We start from the raw sequence: 17,219 nt of genomic DNA, 5'->3' as shown, positions 1-17,219 counted from the left end.
GAGGACAGTAGATAAAAAAGAAAATTAAAAAAAAGATTTCTTTATCTGGCAGGTGGTACACTTTAACAATATATCACCACAGGACATTGTATCTGTAAAAAAATTCCATTTCTCTATGATCAGTCCATGTGATCAGTTAGAGACTTGGGGGTGGGAGGGTGTCAACGATATAGACAACACATATCTGAGCATCAGGACGGACGTTAGAGAGGCCACTACCAGATGATTCTTCCAAGCAACCTGGACTGGACAGACTTTTGATAGGCTTCCACAACAGTGTTTTAAGTTCTTATGTAAAACATTTTCCAATCCTTCCACCAATGCATTTCCACCACCATTTCAATTGTCATTAATTTCCACACTACCCTACAACCTACAGTTGAGCATGATTCCTGCTGTGCAAATTGTCTCTCCATTTTTTTTTTTTTTAAACTTTCTCCAAACCTCTACGATTGGCCAAACCTTCCAGTACCAAAATCTCCCCTGTATCAAAATCTTAATTTTCTGAGACATGGAGTTCACCAATGTATAATTGATTTACATGTCAATTAAATAATAAGCTTCTTAGGGAAAATGATATGTTTGTATAACATTATAAGTCATAACGCACTGATTGGTATTCTTCTCATTGCTCATTATGGCCTTTTGATTTGAATTTTCTGATGAAAAAAATAAAATAGCCTCACCGTAATTTTTGTTGCCATTTATGCACACTGTGAGCGGAATTACAAATATATTGAAAACCTGGAGACTAATGGAACTTTTTAACTATAGCAGCACTATCAGAGTAGCCATAATCAAACAAGGATTCATATGCTAAAAAAAAAAACTACATCAAATAGTACCAATACCTATACAGTTTGCTCCAGTATTTCAGCCTTGTATGTAACTTAAACAGTTGAACCTATACAGCCCCAAAAGTCAACTCTCTCTCTCTCCATATTAATCAGACTTCTAGTGGAGTGGCCCATCAAGATTGATAGGTTAGCCTTTGTCCTTGGTTCCAGAATCAACAATTTGCACAAAGGAAGCATAGGTTGAGGATTGGGTGAAAAGTATATATAAGTAGTGATGTGAAGGTTTTCTAAATTCAGATTCAACTGATTTTTCTCAAAGTCAGGGACTGTGAAGCTATGCAGCAATACTGGGGAAAAAAAGTGTCTCCGCAGCATCTTACATCTGGAGGGGACGATTTTAAGATTTCAACATAATGGGCTGGATTTTCCAACCAGGGTAATTGAGAGTTCAAGTAGCTGTGAAAGAGAGTGCAGGAGTGCTTACGGCCCCCAAGCTATATTTGGAAGAAGACAGAAGGAGTTGCGTGAGTTTTAAAAATCGCCAGACTGTGAGCCGTTAACTTATAATGTGCCCACAGCAGTATGGATGTTAAAAAAAAAAAAAAAAAAAGTAAAATCGATTTGCCAGTGTATTATGGTATTTAATTGTGAGGCTCAATTTCAGGTGAAATACTCCCATAGTCTTAATAGAAATAGACTCTGCCTGCTCTTCTGGTATACATCCTCAGCCTTACAAGTCTCCTAGTCGAGATACCATGAAACGCTCCCATCACACATATATTATGAAACAATTGCATTCCAAGTAAATATTATCCCAATCTGGGATACTGCCTAATGTGGCAAGTGTGAGGGAGTCAAAGCTTCTAACAATCATAATTTTGGGGTTTTCCCTCCAAAAACCTGATATATTTATATTTTCTCATTTCTGATTATTATGGACTCACAAGCTCATGTGCAAGATACTAAGATGTAGGTTGAAATGAATTCTTCAGAGTGCACGGGAAAGATCATCCATTCACTTATTGGGAGACTATAAGTGTAGTTTCAGGCAGAAACAAAATTCCAGCCAGAATTATCATACGGCAACATGGATATTATCCCTATGTGGCTATTTAGTGACCTCGCTTAGTACATTAATATTCAGAACAAAGAGATTGGGTTAGGAAACTAAGGAGCCAGAGAAAAGGAAAGTTTGGCCAACATGAACTTCCCTTTCCTGAGAAGAGGAGTTGATGTGCTCAATCAATCAATGGTATTTACTGAGTGCTTACTGGGTGCATAATACTATTCCAAACACTTGGCAGAAGACATCACAGTAAAATTTGCAAACATAATCCCATCCATTAACAAGTTTACAATAAGGCTATTTTTTATTTGCCTCTAATAAATTATCTTTAAACTCGGGATGGTTTGAGCAGAAACAATCCCTGCAAAACATCACAGACCAGTTTCTATAGAGATGACATTGAACTCAATGAAGCTGATTCAGATGGAAAATGTCAGATTAGAATACTTTCTTCCCCGAATTTGTAAACAATGCTATTGGCATCTCGTTGAAATAGTAACGATAACATAGGGGATTAGAATGCAGAATGTTACATACCCAGGTCGCAGACCCTTTGCCCTTCTTGGCCAGGCAACACAGAAATTCCGCTGCCCGGCTCATCTTCCTGCAGAAACGATCTGGGCAAGTCACTCCCCTTCTTAAACAACTCCAGTGGTTGCCTATCGACCTCCGCTCCAAACAAAAACTCCTCACTCTAGGCTTCGAGGCTCTCCGTCACCTTGCCCCTTCCTACCTCTCCTCCCTTCTCTCTTTCTACCGCCCACCCCGCACGCTCCGCACCTCCGCCGCCCACCTCCTCGCCGTCCCTCGGTCTCGCCTATCCCGCCGTCGACCCCTGGGTCACGTCCTCCCGCGGTCCTGGAACGCCCTCCCTCCTCACCTCCGCCAAACTGATTCTCTTTCCCTCTTCAAAACCTTACTTAAAAATCACCTCCTCCAAGAGGCGTTCCCAGACTGAGCTCCTCTTCCCCCTCTACTCCCTCTGCCATCCCCCCTTTACCTCTCCGCAGCTAAAGCCTCATTTTCCCCTTTTCCCTCTGCTCCTCCACCTCTCCCTTCCCATCCCCACAGCACTGTACTCGTCCGCTCAACTGTATATATTTTCGTTACCCTATTTATTTTGTTAATGAATTGTACATCGCCTTGATTCTATTTAGTTGCCATTGTTTTTACGAGATGTTCTTCCCCTTGACGCTGTTTAGTGCCATCGTTCTCGTCTGTCCGTCTCCCCCGATTAGACCGTAAGCCCGTCAAACGGCAGGGACTGTCTCTATCTGTTGCCGACTTGTTCATCCCAAGCGCTTAGTACAGTGCTCTGCACATAGTAAGCGCTCAATAAATACTATTGAATGAATGAAAAATTCACTGTAATCTATGAATCTAAAATTACCTGGATGTTTCTAAGTGTCATATGTTCTTCCAGTGAACACTGGGGTCAGTTTGGCGCCTCTCATTATAACTTCCCACTGAAGGAGTTTAAATATCTGGAATGGGGATTAATACATGATTCCATGAATTCCATGTATTCCACATTGAAGACAACGTGGCATACCGGAAGCCCGTCACTGGGCAGGGATTGTCACTATCTGTTGCCAAATTGTACATTCCAAGTGCTTAGTACAGTGCTCTGCACATAGTAAGTGCTCAATAAATACTATTGAAGGAATGAGTACTGGAAAGAGCACAGGATTGGATATCAGAAGATCCAAATCTGATTCTCAGCTCTACCACTGGCCTGATGTTCTACCTTGCCAAGTAAAAACTTCTTGGGCCTCCCTTTCCTCATATAAAAATAGGGATTAAATAGACTGTGATTCCTTGTGAGACAAAATATAACCAATTCCAAAACCTGGTAACTACCCCAGTATTTAGCACACATTAATCACTTAATAAATGCCAAAGCTATTGTTAATTTGCACAGCACTAGACCATTTATCCCCTTTACAAACATACACAAAAAAAGATACAGGCAAAGAGAGCGAGAGAGAGCGAGAGGAGAAAAATCAGAGGAAGAGAGAGAGACACATACCAACAGATGCACAGAAATACAAACAGAGAGACTATGCATGGAAGTAATTTTTGCCACCTTTCACTTTGCAAGTATATCCTCTATCTGTAGTGTGGGAGAGAATCAAGCCAATTAAATATACAAATGATTTGTTGGGAATATTCTAGCTACAATTCCCAGTGAGAATAATTTCCATTTTCTTTGGTGCGCATGTGATGTAGAATGACTGCTTTAAACATAATAATCTCCTGACCTTAAATGGTTATTCTTCTAGAAAAGGGGAAATAGAAAAAGTAGCATTGATGCTTTGCAAGATTTAGAACAGAGACAGTGGATAATTCATGAAGTACAATTGTAATGTTCCCCTGTACTGATGGCTTGTATTGTAAATAACTAAGCCATTACACTGTCCCTTAGCTAACATTTAGTCTTTGAATACTGCTGAAGCATTAACGAGCGTGGCTTGTCAAATTTTCCTGTAAGGTACAAGAGGGTGCATACTCAAAAGTCAACATGGAAAAAGCCATTTTTTTTTTTTTGCCATGCCAATGATCCCGATTGAAAATGAAAGGAAATGACTTGGATTGCTTCTCCTTGTGAATGACATGTTTTGAAATGGAGCCATCTCGATTTTCACAGGTTGACTCCGAGCTGAAGAGTATGACTTGGTTTGCTATCAGTTCAAAGACTGTAATAACAGCGTAGAGACTTTAATGTGAATGCACTAAACTGGACCGACTTTAATAGTAGCTTGCAGGATTGGAGACAGTTTGGGGCTGGAGGATGAGCTGTCAATCCCAAACTGTGGTAAACAAGTTTAGCAGATGGCCCTCTAAGTCATTCCACGCTCCACCCGTGGATTCCTCCGGGAGAAGTTCTGATTTTGTTTCTGCTCTAGGAGAGAGGGCCAAATGTTTCCAAGCTTTCTAGTTCGTGAGCGGGTTGTCAGAATGTGCGCGTGTGCTTTTATGCATGGCCCAAAAAGGGATGCTTTCAACACTGTGGCTTAATAGAAATGGCATAGAACCGTGAGTCAGGGGACCTGGGTTTGACTCCCAGGTAGGCCACCTGCCTGCTCTGAGACCTTGGTCAATTTATTTAACTTTTCTGTGCCTCAGCTTCCTCATCTGTAAAATGGGGATAAAATGTGTGTTTTCTGTCCTTCCAATCTAGACTGTGATCTTGGGTGGGATCAAGATTGACTACCCTGGTGATGATGATGATATTCAAGCACTTACGATATGTCAAACATTCTAATTAATAAGGTTGGATGCAGTCTCTGTCCCAGAAGGGACTCAGAGTTTGTGTGGGAGAGAAAACAGGTATTGAATCCCCATTCTAAAATGGAGAAAACTGAAGTACAGAATTAAGTGACTTGCTCAAGGTTACACAGCAGGTAAGCATCAGAGCTGGGATTAGAACCCAGGTCTAATCTAAACTGGGTTCTAATCCCAGCTCCTCTGTCTCCCAGGCCTGAGATCTTTCCACTAAGACACCCTGCTTCCCAAGATCTTATCATCTTGGCTCTATCCCATATTTAGCCTATTCCTTGGCACATAATAAGCACCTTTGGTTGTCAAGTACTTAAATTCTTATGTGCAGACACTGTACTAAGCACTTGGGAGAGTACAATACAAGATAGCAAACATTTTCCATGCCCACAAGGAGCTACACATATAATCGACAGGATTACAAAATCAGATTAATAATCTGGGCTGATGATGAGCTTGAAGAAACTGAGACAAACTGAGATAGGATAGGGAAGCTCTCAGGCACGCATATATCATCTTTGGCATCTTAGGACTAAATGCTGACCTCAACTTTAGTGGCCCAGGCAGGGACAGAGTTCAGGGATGCACTTAGTGACTACAAAGCAAATATAATCAACAAAGAAATCTGGTGGGTCACTGGGGTCTTTCAGAGAGTGACACCAGGCTCCAGTCCTAAGTGAAATAGAGAGATGCCACCTGACCTTCTGAAAGTTATGACTTTCCACGGACCTCCATCAGGCTTTCTTAGCAGTTTTGGGTAATATCAGGATAGGATCCCCTCAGATAAGGGCCTAGAACATACTAAATTCACTTCAGCAGCTTCTCATTGACCGGAAACATACATTCCTCAGGCTAACTCTCAGCTTTTATCAAGCTTTTGCGAGCAAACTTCATTTTAAAACTGATACTTTTCATAGCCCTCTCACTTGACAGTACGGCTCTGGCCTCCACCTGAGTGGGGCAGCCCACCCCACAGCTGGGGTCTCTGGTGTCACTGCAGGTAGCATCGTAGGAGATGCAAATATTCTATAGGAAGTTGGTTCAGCCTCTTCAGAGTTCCAGAAGAAGGCTGTCAGTTCTTTTGCTGGTTAGCCAGTTTGGGGGCAGATATGTTCACATTTACTTAGTTTTGTTCATATTTGCTTAGTTTTGTTCATATTTGTTAGTTTTCCAACAAATACAGACTAGAAGGTTACAACACACCAGGATCTGTCCTCTGAAAAGTTCAACTTGCATGAGGGAGTTCAAAAACTTTAAGGCCCTTTTCTAGCTTTTCCCCCAAAAGAGATTCCTCACTTACAATACCGGGTACTGTTCAATGGGCTTACCGTCCCTTGGCTGAGTCCATGACCAATATCTCGGGCTCCTTACTTTCATCAGACACTTGCTTAAGGTAAAACAGTGGGTAGAAAAAGTCTATGTGAACTGTCTAATAATAATAACAATAATAATGATGGTATTTGTTAAAATTCTTAGTATGTGCCAAGCACCGTTCTAAGCACTGGTGGAGATACAAAGTAATCAGGTTGTCCCAGGTGGGGCTCACAGTCTTAAACCCCATTTTACAGATGAGGTAACTGAGGCACAGAGAAGTTAAGTGTCCTGTCCAAAGTCACACAGCTGATAAGTGGCAGAGCCGGAATTAGAACCCACAACCTCTGACTCCCAAGCCCCGTGCTCTTTCCATTGAGCCACGCTGCTTCTCTAATACTGTTGCAGCAGAAACATAATGGGCAAAAGACTATCTCCAAACTCAATACTTGTGTGCAGGTTGTCCATCCATAAAACTTTGTTAATGACAGAAGAGCCTCATCCCAATCACAATGAGAGTCTCCCTCCTCTCTAACAATCTCAACACCACTACCAAAACAGAACATCCAACTACCAATGCTAAGTCTGCACACCGCTGCCACTGAAAAATGAATTGTGTGGAATTTACACAAATTCAAGGCTCAATACCAAAAGACAAGAAAAAATAAGCTTCTTTGCCAAATGATAAGCACTCATTTATTTTCCTTTTGAAATCTCAAAAATATCATATAGCTTTCTCCTCCCCAACTTTCAGAGAAAGTCAAGAGAATTAACTCATAAAATGTCCTTAGAGGATGACATATTTGTTTAGGGCTATCAAAGCACTCACTTTTAAAAGCTGCATTATTCTAATTAAAAGGAACGTTCCTAAGAGAAATAGGTACATAAAACTAGTTCTTTTGTTACTTAGTTGTTTTTTTCCTATTCCATGTGGCTTAGATGTTAAAGAACAATGCCAAATCCAAACTAACGCAATCTTAGCCAAGGCCAACTGAGGAAAACATCCATTCTCCTGCTTTCTTTAGGTGACACATGAGCTGATAATTTGAGGGCAATCCAATGGCAGGCTGGTAGTTGCATGGCATTAATAGTTGGCAGGGGGATTACTGCAATCCAAATGGCACAGCTCACCGAAGTTCACTTGAGGGAGTGCCGACCAAGAGTTTGGATCGGGAAAATAATTTTCAGTTCAGTCATTCTTCCTACAACTTGTGCTTTCACTGCGCATTTAGTTTCAGAGATAGTTCGAGAATTATTCATTCATTCAGTCAGTCGTTTTATTGAGCACTTACTGTGTGTAAAGCTCTGTCCTAAGTTTGTGGGAGTACATTACAACAGCAAATGGATGCATTCCCTGCCCACAACAAGCTTACATTCTAGAAGTGGGGAGACAGACATCAATATACATAAATAACATATGTATATAAGTGCCGTGGGGCTGGGAGAGGAGAGGAGCAAAGGGAGCAAGTCAGAGTGAAGCAGAAGGGAATGGGAAAAGAAGAAAGGGGTCCTTAGTTAGGGAAGGTTCTCAGGAGGAGACGTACCTTCAATAAGACTCTGAAGCAAGGTAGAGTGATTAATTGTCTGTGGGATTTCAGGAGGCCAAAGGCAGGATGTGGGCGAGGGATCGGCAGCGAGGTCGATTCTTCCAACTATCTGGATAAATGTGAAAATGTGTCAGAAAAAATGGTTTATGTCAAGAGAATCATGTGAGAAGCTATATGGCCTAGTGAAAGGAGCACAGACCTCATCCCAGCTCGGAGATTAGGGAGCCCCAAGTGGGACGGGGACCTCCATCTAACTGGATTATCTTCTATCTACTCCAATGTTTAGCCCAGTACTTGGCACATAGTAAGCACGTAAATTCCCCAATTGAAAATGTATCTATGTATGGGGGAATAGATTGAATAGTACTCTCAGCGTTCCCTGCTGTCCACCTGATGTAGACCTTCCTTCTCCAATTCCATTCCCATTCAACTCCTCCATAAGAGGGAAGAAGCAGCGTGGCCTAGTGGATACAGCACAGACCTGGAAGTCAGAAGGACCTAGATTCTAATCTCTGCTCTGCCACTTAGTAATAATAATGTTGGTATTTGTTAAGCACTTACTATGTGCAGAGCAATGTTTTAAGTGCTGGGGTAGACACAGGGGAATCAGGTTGTCCCACGTGAGGCTTAGAGTCTTAATCCCCATTTTACAGATAAGGTACTGAGGCGCAGAGAAGTTAAGTGACTTGCCCACAGTCAGCTGACAAGTGGCAGAGTCGGGATTCGACCCCATGACCTCTGACTCCAAAGCCCAAGCTCTTTCCACTGAGCCGCATGGCTTCTTGTCTGCCGTGTGACCTTTAGCAAGTCACTTAAATTTCTCTGGGTTTCAGTTACCCATGTGTAAAATGGGGATGAAGACTGTGAGCCACTTGTGGGACAGGGACTGTGTCCAACCTGCTTAGCTCGTACTTACCACAGAATCTAGTACAGAGCCTTAATAAGCACTAACCAATATCCTGCTTCTGGCGCTACCTTCTGAGTGCTTCAACAGGAATATTTGGGCAGAATGTTTCTTAGTATTATTACTCTGGCATTTGTTAAGCATTTACTATGTGCCGAGCACTAAGCGCTAGGGTAGATGAAGGGTAATCAGCTTCTCCCACTTGGGGCTCGCAGTTTCAATCCCCATTTTACAGATGAGTTAACTGAGGCACAGAGAAGTGAGATGGCTTGCCCAAGGTCACACAGCAGACGAGTGGTGGGGCCGTCCTCTGACTCCCAAGCCCGAGCTCTTTCCACTAAGCCATGCTGCTTCACGTTTCTTCATAATAGTTCACAAGAACTGAGATACCACGATGAACAGATGTGAGGATTCAATTTTTCTCTCCCTTTCATAAGCATATAGGTGAGAGGGGCAAAGATAAATATAATTCAAATACTTACGGCATGATTTGCATTTGTTTTCCTGTAAGACATGAAGCTAGAAGGAATAAAGCCATTTAGAGCAGATGAATGCCTGTGGTTTCTGAAGTTTGGTTTATCTTGTCTATTTCTTTCTAACTCGTGTATGTGTGTTTTGGGGGGTATAGCTTTTTCTATCTTGACTTTAATAATGTTGGTATTTGTTAAGCGCTTACTATGTGCCGAGCACTGTTCTAAGCGCTGGGGTAGACACAGGGGAATCAGGTTGTCCCACGTGGGGCTCACAGTCTTCATCCCCATTTTACAGATGAGGGAACTGAGGCACCGAGAAGTGAAGTGACTTGCCCAAAGTCACCCAGCTGACAAGTGGCAGAGCCGGGGTTCGAACCCATGACCTCTGACTCCAAAGCCCGTGCTCTTTCCAGTGAGCCACGCTGCTTCTCTAACTTTAACTTAGAGTACTTCAATAGTTGTTGTGTGGAATAGAAGTTAAAACAAAAAAGATACTATATTTTCTGTGAAGTTAAGTTTTATAGGCTGAAAATGAAACATTTCAGGCCCCAGTAAATCAGAGTTTTGGACCCAGGGTTAAGGGGATTCTCCTTGGAGCCAAGGGACATCTCCTGTTCACCTCCGGCAGACAACCAGCTAGACGTACTATGCAGAAGAGTGGGGAGGAGAAGGTCTATTTTAAGACCAACTTCTCCTGTTCAATCCCTGCACCTTTGTTTCTTAGCATAAACACCACTCCTTATTCCTTCCTTGAGGAGTTAACACGACCCAGGAGAAAGAGGTCAGGTTTGAGAATCAAGATAACCAATGTGCTGCGTAATCTTTGGGCCTCCAGTTATTGTTTCTGTAAAATGGGGAGAAGTAGGCCAATCAGCCTCCCTCATAGACTGTGTTCCTCAGCGGGGGCAGGGACTGTGTCCGCTCCGATCATCTTGCATTTACCACAGTGTTTAATAAATAAGTTATCTTGCATTTAATAAATAGATCACATTTGAGCTCTTACCGTGTGCACAACACGGTACTAACCGATTAAGATAATGAACCACTGAGGACTATCCTTCACCTACAATGCTGTGAGGTACTCCGCTTGGGTCATGCTTGGCTCCTCTGACTGTGTGCCCAGCTGCACAGGAGAAGGGCGTTCTGACCCACACTTCTTCCAGCATTTACCCTCGGACCTCCCCACTCATTCCTCATTGGAAAACAGAACTTCTCTGAGGGGAAATCAAGCGATAATTAAAAACCAACAGTTCCAACTGCTTCCGATATTTATATTCAAAGCCAAAGAGTCATTTGGACACTGAATGGCAACATGTTCCTTCCTTATGCGTGAGCCTATTCGGTTGGCTTCCGAAGGAGTCATTGTTTCCGTACCAGTGATTCTGCATTGCCTTCTTTTTCCCCATACAAAACATCACGCAATTGCTGTTTCTGCCTGTCGGGGGAAAGAGCTTGATGATCTAAATACACATTTCCTCTAGTTTAAATGGGAATGATGATTTCGCTGTTTCTTTCGAAGGGACTAGGGAAGGTAACTATTTTATGAGTATTTTGCTGTTTTCACTGTTTGTCTTTTCTGACTAGGTTAAAACAGTGGGGAAAGGGCTCAGATCTGCATCTGATCTCTGTTTTTACTGTGCTACAAAAGTAATTTAATTGGGGTCTTCTGACAGTGCATTCCCCCCTTTTGCTCTATTCTGTTTACAGTCAAATTCCTACATATTTTGATTCTCTTGCATCCCTAAAAAAAAAGGTCAAATTTATGATGGCAAAATAAAAATGAATAATATCTAGTACACACTATGTATAAAAATAGCATCTCCAAAAAGAATGCTAATATTTATTTATTAAGTGCTTAATGTTAAACTCTGGGGGAGATATAGAATAATCAGATTAGACCTAATTCCCCTCACAATCTAAGAGGAAGGGACAAACAGTATTCCTCTCTCATTTTATTGATGAGTAAAGAGAGGCCTGAGGAGGTTAAGTGTCATCCTCTAGGGGGATGAACTAGAAGAACCAGAAGTGAAGTCTCCCATATGTATGATTCCGAGATGTGTGACTTTTCCAACTGTCCAAGCTGACTCCGGATGAGCACAAGGGTATCATAACTGAAGCTTCTGATAGCTTCTACAATTGAGGACCTGCCCTCTAATAGCACATTTACTGAACATTTAGTATGTTCACATCCCCGCACTTAAACCCCTGGGGGAGTACGGTCCAGTTGGTAAGTACTACACCTTCCCCCAAGGAGCTTGCCAACACGGGAACTAAGTCGGCTATATTCAGACTAAGCAATCCTACCGATCCAAGGTCTTTGGGAACAAAGCCTTGGGTTATCGAGGGGGCAGGTTCACAGACGGCACTGAGTCTCTTCCCAACAGCCTGCTGCTCATCAGCACTCATGAGGAAGGGGTCTGCCAGCTGGCTTCCTTAGGCCAACTACTATTGCCGGAGGGATTCTCGGCTCTCCGGCCCAGCCAGGTCACGGCAACAAGGTTGAGGCTGACTCTCTTCGCAGACAGCTGACAGGGAGGTTGTTTCTCGATGAACCACACCTGCTTTCAAGTGGTAAATGGGGGCAGCCATCTGGAAGTTCTCTCCAATTGCCTTACATTTGAGGAATTCCCACTCTGGAAGATTATATATGGATACCTATAAATATATAGGTAATACGTAGGTGCATGTACATAGATGCACACATATAATCCACAAAGAGACTCCAAGCACATAAACCACGGGCTTATTTCTCGTTGGCACTAACTGTCACTTAGTTGTAAGCGATCCTCCGTCCCTGACTTCACATGTCAAACTGGTTGGTGCTGCTGATACCAGATAAAAACAGCAGCATCCTGGTGAGCCTTCTGGTTCATTTACATTTTACGGCTACTGGGGTTCTCACCCCTTGAAGTGGGATTGGCCAGTCTCCTAAATGCTGATGGGCAGGGTTGTCGGGAACATACTGAACCTTAGAGCATCTCCGATCCTCCAGCCACTCAGGATTTGAGTTCGGACTGGGACTGATCCAGGAAACCCAATTCCAGTTTATCGCCACCACTGGCATCTGCTGTGGATGCTACCTCGACACGTTATTCTCCCAGCAACTGCTTAGCGTTTTTATTCTTATTCATGTCTCTTTCCCCCTTTATACTTTAAGTTCATTGGGAGCAGGGAGCTTGTCTGCTAATTCTCTTATATTGTGCTCTCCCAAATGCTTAGTACAGTGCTTGCACATAGTAATCGTTCAAATAAGATCGATTGCTTATAGCATTAGAGAACCTATTAATTCACACACAGTCATTTTTTTATTTATTCCTCTAGACTGTGAATTTGTGACTGTCAGCTTATTTTTATATTGCACCATCCCAAAAGCTTAAAAAAGTGCACTGCACACAGCAAGCGTTCAATAAATAAGACTGACTGTCCTTATCCATCCTTGCTTTCTATCTTCACGTAAATTTGCGCATCTTCCCCTATATACTGCAAATTGTCAAAGGACGGACTGTCATATTTCTAGTGTACTCTCCCAGGCAACATCATAACAACAACAACAACACTTGTGGTATTTGTTAAGCACTGGGCTACATTCAAGGTCAGCAACACAGTCCCTGACTCATTTGAGGCTCACGGTTTAAGTAGGAGGGAGATCAGGCATTTAACCCTTATTCAACAAATGAGGAAACTGAGGCACAGAGAAGTTAAGTGACCTACCCAAGTTCACAGCAGGCAAGTGACAGAGCCAGGATTAGAACCCGTTTCTCTTATTCCTGGGCCCGTGTTCTTCCCACTTGGTCAAGCTACTTCTAACTAGGCCACTGGGTCACATAGCGGAAGGCTTTTCACAAAATTGTAGTTGTAATATCATCTATTTAGCATTACAGTGTGCAAAGCACTACGTTAAGCCCTGGGGAAGAAATACTTAGGTGAGCTATAGACACAGTTCCTAGCTTCATTTGGCAACAGAATTTAGCAACAGACACAAAAGGATAGGCAAACCAAGATACAAAAGACAAAGATGATATGACAACCATGAAAGTGACAGGATTTTAGGCTCCACAGATCTCAGATCAAAAGTTACAAAAGTTAAATGGCAGCCATGCCGGTGACCTTCTCAACATGATAGGTGCTCAATAAATACTACTGCTGGACAGGACTAAGCCCTTTGCAGATGGAGTATAAATTTTGGCTTCTCAGAAGGAGGTTGGCATAGTGGCCAGAGCAAGAGCCTGCGAGTTAGAAGGCCTTGAGTTCTAATCCCTCCTCCGCCACTTCTCTTCTGTGTGCCCTTGAGCAAGTCACTTCACTTCTCTGGGCCTCAGTTCTTCTGTGAAAGGGGGATTAAGACTGTGAACCTTATGGGGAACAGGTTCAGTGTCCAACCGGATTGCTTTATATCTACCGCAACACTTAGAACAGTGCTTGGCACATAGTAAGCGCTTAACAAATACCATCATTATCATTATTCTCATCTCAAGCATTTAGCGTCTAATAGCATTTTGAAGGTGTCAGAAGGGACAGCTCCCTTCCGGTTGGATCTGAACATTTACAGTCACAAACGTGGGATTATCATAGTAACAGCACTTATTAAGCAGTTTCTACTGAGGTAGATAGAAGATAATGAGATTAGATACACCCTGTCCCCCATGAGGCTCACAGTCTCTCTCACCCCTTTTTGCAGCTAAGGAAACTGAAGCCCAGAGAGATTAAGTAACTCGCCCAAACTTCCCCAGCAAGTATGTGGCAGAGCTGGAATTTGAGTTCCGGGCTCCTGATTCCTTGTCCTCAGTTTCCGAACCTCAACGTGGGTGTGAGGGACCCTGGGTGCTCCAGAATGATCAACCTCAGATGCCATATTCTATCTGACATATGGTTGACACACTAGTCTTTGCTAGAATAGTTCATTCATTCAGTCGTATTGAGTGCTTACTGTGCACAAAACGTAAGCGCTGGCAAGAACACTCATCCTGAAAATATTTGGTGTTAACTGTTAAAATTTCTTAAGAAAGAAAATTCTGATGCTCCCCAGAAAACAGACACCTCTTCATGGAACTGTCATTTAGTTCAGAATATGCATATGTCTTTTTAAAATTCAGTTAGGCAGAGTACACTAAAAAATATTAAGAATACATGAAGTCAGTAACTTGACAGAATATTAGAAACAATGAAACCTGTAACTAGATTTAAAACCAAATATGACGCCACTTTGAGCTCTTACCACTAAACCGTTAAATGATACATTGCCCAACATATTCTGCTTAATGAATTACCCTTAATGATCATGGCTGCAGTGACAATGACACATAACTATAATCACATAAAAAAGTGAAATAGAATGTGCAATAATTCACATGTCTAGGGCAGATACGCTGCCATTTCCACAATAGCAGTTGTATTACCTACCTTTCCCAAGTTTAACAAACATTTTAAAGATAAATAATATCTCCTGCACAGTTCAGATGAAATGAATGCTTTCAGTACACTCAGCTGCAGTACTTGGAAATTTGATATCACATTTAGTCTAGAATGCAACATGTGAATCATTTGTCATTACTCTTACGGTGATTAAAAGAGTTTCCATTAGACTTCACAGTCTGATAAAAAGTAGATGATCAGAATTTGGAATAGCGAGCTTTGCAGTCCACTGCATTCCCAATGCCACTTAAATCACCATGGGATTTCTGGGATGGGGGTTATGGGAAGCGAGGGGGAAGGGCAGGAAGACAGAGTGATCCTGTTCCAGGACTCCTCCACAACCCCTCTGTCTCCTCACTTTTTCGATGATGATAATAATAATACAAAGAATGAACTAGTTAAATTCTTAGTATGTGCCAAATACTGCACTAGGCCTGATACGAGATACTTAAGTTGGACATAGTCCCCGTCTCACATGGGGTGGACAGTCTGAAAGAAGGACAGCAGGCATTCAATCCCCCTTTTACACTTGAGGAAACAGAGAAGTTCAGTGAGTTGCCCAAAGTCACACAGTAGGTAAGTGGCAGAGCTGGGATTAGAACTGAGGTCATCTGACTCTCAGGTTCCCTCTGTTAGGCCACGCTGTTTCCTATACAGGTGATGAAGGTGGCATGAGCACAGACCTGTCGAGGAGAGGGTGAAAATGGCCCATGTGACAATTCTTACAATGAAGAGAAAACTGGTGATAACCAAAGAATTGAAGAGTTGATTGATAAGGTGAAAGAATGAGCGCTTAAACAGTACAGTATTCATTCAAACCTATTTATGGAGCACTTACTGTGTGCAAAGCACTGTACTAAGGGCTTGAGAGAGTACAGTAGAACAGACATTCCCTGCCCACAATGAGCTCGCGTTTTAGAGGGGGAGAGAGACCTTTACATTCATAAATCAATAAATCAAACAGTAGGCAAACTGGTATGCCTGCTACCACTCTGCACATATTAAGCACTCATTAAATGCTACTGATGATGACTCTGTTACCATCAATTGATCAAGCAGTATGTTAAATAGGGCACCTACTCAGCTTAAAGCACTAAAGTTTATGGGAGAGTTCAAGGGAATTAAAAAGCAGGCTCCCAGCCTTCACAGAACTTACTTGGCGCACAGTAAGCGATTAACAAATACCATTTTTATTATTACACAGAAGTCTAGCAGGGGAGACAAACACAAAACCATTTTCTGATAGAATAGTAAGGAAAATTGCCTATATTGTTTTTAATGGTTGAGCACTTATGTGCCAAGCACTTTAATGAGCATTGGAGCAGATACAAGATAATCAGGTTTGACTTGTCTGTCCATGACGCTCACCATCTAAATAAGAATGAAATGCCCACTTTACAGATGAGATAAAAGGCACAGAAACGTTAAGTGACTTGCCCAAGGTCAAAAAGCAGACAAGTGATGAACCTGGGATTAGAAGCCAGGTCCTCTGGCTCCCAGGCCCGTGCTCTTTCCTCTAGGCCACATAGCATGGAAGTGTTGGAGAAGAAGAAGAAAACAAGAGAATCAAAAGGTCTCCCGGAGAAGACTTGATTTCCAAAGAGCTTGGATGATAGGGACAGCGGAGATCTGATGGGTTTGCAAGGACAGAGGAGGCAAGAAGAGCAGTCAGAGATGGGAAAGAAAGACCAGGACAAGATCCAGTGAGCAGCCTATCTTGAGATGAGTGAAGAGGGACGAAGCATCTTGTTTCTCCCCTGAACCTCTCTGAATAGGCCTATATGAATGGAGAAAAGCGTGGCTTAAAGAAGCAGTGTGGCTTAGTGGAAAGAGCATGGGCTTTGGAGTCAAAGGTCGTGGGCTCTAATCCCAACTCCGCCACTTGTCTGCTGTGTGACCTTGGGCAAGTCACTTAACTTCTCTGGGCCTCAGTTACCTCATCTGTAAAAATGGGGATTAAAAAATGTGAACCCCACGTGGGGCAATCTGATTACCCTGTATCTACCCCAGTGCTTAGAACAGTGCCCTGCACATAGTAAGCGCTTAACAAAATACCATAATTATTATAGGCCAGCCATCCCTCTACCGTTAAGTCGAAACTCCTTTTTTTGGGTATAGTTTACTATGAACTAGGCACTATACTGAGCACTGACAGATATGTGACAATCAGATGGCCCACGTGGGCCTCACAGACCTAATTCCCGTTTCACAGATAACTGAGGCACAAAGAAGTCATGTGACTTTCATAATGTCACACAGCAGACAAGTGGTGGAGCCAGAATTAGAACCCAGGTCCTTCTGACTCCCAGGACCTTGCTCTATCCACTAGGCCACAGTGCGTGGGCAGGAATCATGTCAGCTCTCTGCTTGGTAACTCTCAAGAGCTTAGTACAGTGAATTGAACTATGGGTGCTCAATAAATTCTATTAG

The sequence above is a fragment of the Ornithorhynchus anatinus genome, chromosome X3, assembly GCF_004115215.2.
Source record: "Ornithorhynchus anatinus isolate Pmale09 chromosome X3, mOrnAna1.pri.v4, whole genome shotgun sequence".
Lineage (NCBI taxonomy): Eukaryota > Metazoa > Chordata > Mammalia > Monotremata > Ornithorhynchidae > Ornithorhynchus > Ornithorhynchus anatinus.
The sequence above is the reverse complement of the archived record's forward strand: the minus strand, read 5'-3'. Positions refer to the sequence as shown.